A 2,983-nucleotide genomic window follows, 5' to 3' on the forward strand; every position below is an offset into this window, starting at 1 on the left:
TTATTTCTTGGCTAATGCCACTATTGTAAATATGATTGAACCAGTATATAGCAAAACACAGGGGTGGGGTGTTACCAGAGTTAGCAAAAATGGGAACGGCAAAATAAAAGAAAGAAGAAATGGACGTTATAGGTTTTAAAGTGTGAAATTTCGAATGATACAGTCAAACAAACGGTCAGAACAATTAGAATGCTAAAAAAAAGGAAAAACCAACGATATGAGTTTTAAACGTGTCGATTTCAAATAAATGGAACCAAAAAAAAAAAAAAAAGGACAGTATATTCATAAATTAAGAATTATTATATGAATACCTACATTTAATGTTCAAAATGACTATAATATCCAACATAAATGTATATATATATATCCCATGTCTCATTACAAGGTTTAAGACATATCATTGAATATTATCCAACACCAATTCTAAATTTATACACCATACATGTCCAAAGACTTATTGAGCAACGTGACTTGGCTATGATGTTGTTCATTATTGTCCATGTAGTCAACATACTCTTACAGTGATGCATGTTGAGTTGAAGTTGGGAGTTGTCATTTTAGAAATCTTTTTCAGCAAAAACATTAGATTGTAACTCAATTTTGGGGTATGTGCCTTGAATTTGAGTTGAAGGTGTTATCATAAGAAATATAGGCTATTACGTTAGTTTAAAGTTGGCGAAAGAATCAAGTGGATCGGAGTTCATGAGAGAGAGATATAGTTAATCAAGTAAACATTATGCACAAAAAATCAAGTCTTAAAAAACGCCAAAAAAAGGGAATGTAAAGTTTTAGACGCATTTTTGTTAACAGTGGGTGTTACTTGGGTTTAAGAAAGCGGCAACCGAACTCATTTGAAAAAATGGGTTCACTAATGGAAATCAGATTGGTCGAATCAGTCTAGTAGGATTGAAATTGGCTGAAGCCAATACTGAGTCCAACCAAATTGGCTAGATCGACCCCTTTCGAAATTTAGAGTTATTGACAGATTTCATCCAATTCGACTGATTTCTAACCGATCTATTGAAACGATTAAGCCCAAACCATCGGATCAAGATAAACTAAGAGAGGCTTGTCCAGCTAGTGTAGGACAGTGTGATCTCATTCCACTCATTGATTCTATCAACTCTGAGAAGTTGACGCCTTGATTTGTAACTAGTTTTCTTTTTCTAAATGGGATCTGCTGGTCAGGCATGGTTTTTATATTTTTCATGATCCTTCCAATGTAAGTTGTATCTACAGCTCCTTATTAAGGGAAGTGGTCTATTTAACACATCTTCTACTTAGAATGACTCTATCCATGGTATGTGAGACAATTGGGTCAATTTCCATTCTTTCATTTATGTTACTATTATTACTATTATATACACAAATATTGTGTTTATCATACCTATTATTATTATTTTTTTTTTAAAGAACATTACATAGTACATACACCACTTTAGGCCCACGGAGAAGACAAGGATGCGATGATACGAGTTTGTGGAAGATGGCTCAAAAAAAAAAAAAAAAGAGAGTTTATGGAAAAGAGAGAGAGAGAGAGAGAGGCAACGGATGTATGGTTTTGTGACTATGGGGAAGCGTGGTCCATTGGTAATCACTAATGATTGGGTTCTTGACAAAACACACTCACACTTTCTCTCAATTATTGACTTGGTAAAGATAAGGCGAATCCTCCTTCTTCCCATTAAGGTTTCAGCTCCCACATGCCTAAAAGTGATTTTTTTTTTAATAAAACCATGTCGGCTGTGTTGCCTCCTAGCTCTAGACACAGTGGGCATAAAAAAGATTAATAATATCTCTCATCCGTTGAAGATGTTTCTATGCATTCTCCAATCCCAAGCTCTTTATTGAAGTGTCAAAATATAGGATAAATTATTTATAATCAAATCAAATCAAATCAAATCAAACAGATCAATTCAATTCTAATTGTAGGTCATTTTTCGGATAAAAATCGTCTGTTTTTCCCCATCTCTGTTTTGCTGTGTTTTGCTAGTTACAGAACACGACACGTGTCCTCCTTTAAATCTGCGGTTGAGATTGTTTTGATTGGTCTGTTGTTACTAAATCCGGTTTAGATCAATGGATGACTCGAACCGTATGGAGTGGAACCGGTTCTGACAAACAACTCATAACCAAGTTTGAATTCAAAATCCCTAAAAACAGAGATTTCTCAATCAAGAGGAAGGAGATCGTTGTTGCAGTCCGGCGATCTCGGTACCAAGATTATGGGTTGTGGGTTACTTGCACGATGGATCTCCGTACTCTCGCTGCCCAATCGCTGGACATGAAGGAGCTTAAGAGCTTAAGAGCGCTGGATGTATCAGAAAGAAATCAGAGTAGCAGAAGAAAGATGAATTTCTTGGTTTCCAGTTTCCTCCGCAAAAGCAAAACCATTTCTCCTCTTCAGTCTCAAGGGTCAAGACTCTCTCTCTCTCTCTCTCTCTCCCTCTCTCTCTCCTATTTTTCCGTGGTGTTCTCTTTTGCGTTTCTGCAGTTAGAAGAAGACAGAGGGTGAAGAAGAAGAAGAAGAAAGTGAAGAAGAAGAGAGGAGGAAACGGGTTGGGTTGGAATCTCGGTCTGGTCGTGGTGCCGACGGCTAGGAGCGGTAGATCCGCTGCCCAGAAATCCCATGCTTTTTTCTTTTTTTTTTTAAATGCAGCCCAGGTGGAAAGGGAGGATTGAGGAGGGAGAGTGAGTGAGATAGAGGAAGGAAAGGCTCTGGGTAACAGAGGGTGAAGAAGAAGAAGAATAAGAAGAAGAAGAAGAAGAAGAAGACAGGGTGAAGAAGAAGAAGAAGAGTGAAGAAGAAGAGAGGAGGAAACGGGTTGGGTTGGAATCTCGGTCTGGTTCACAACAAAAAAACCCGGTTTTGATAACCTCAACCAACCCTCTTAATCCTGACCGTTGGTGATGCACCATCCACGTGTCGCACTCTGCACCTAGCAAAACATGGAACAACAGACGATTAGCACAACAGACGATT

This window comes from Macadamia integrifolia, chromosome 5 (genome assembly GCF_013358625.1).
Source record: "Macadamia integrifolia cultivar HAES 741 chromosome 5, SCU_Mint_v3, whole genome shotgun sequence".
NCBI lineage: Eukaryota > Viridiplantae > Streptophyta > Magnoliopsida > Proteales > Proteaceae > Macadamia > Macadamia integrifolia.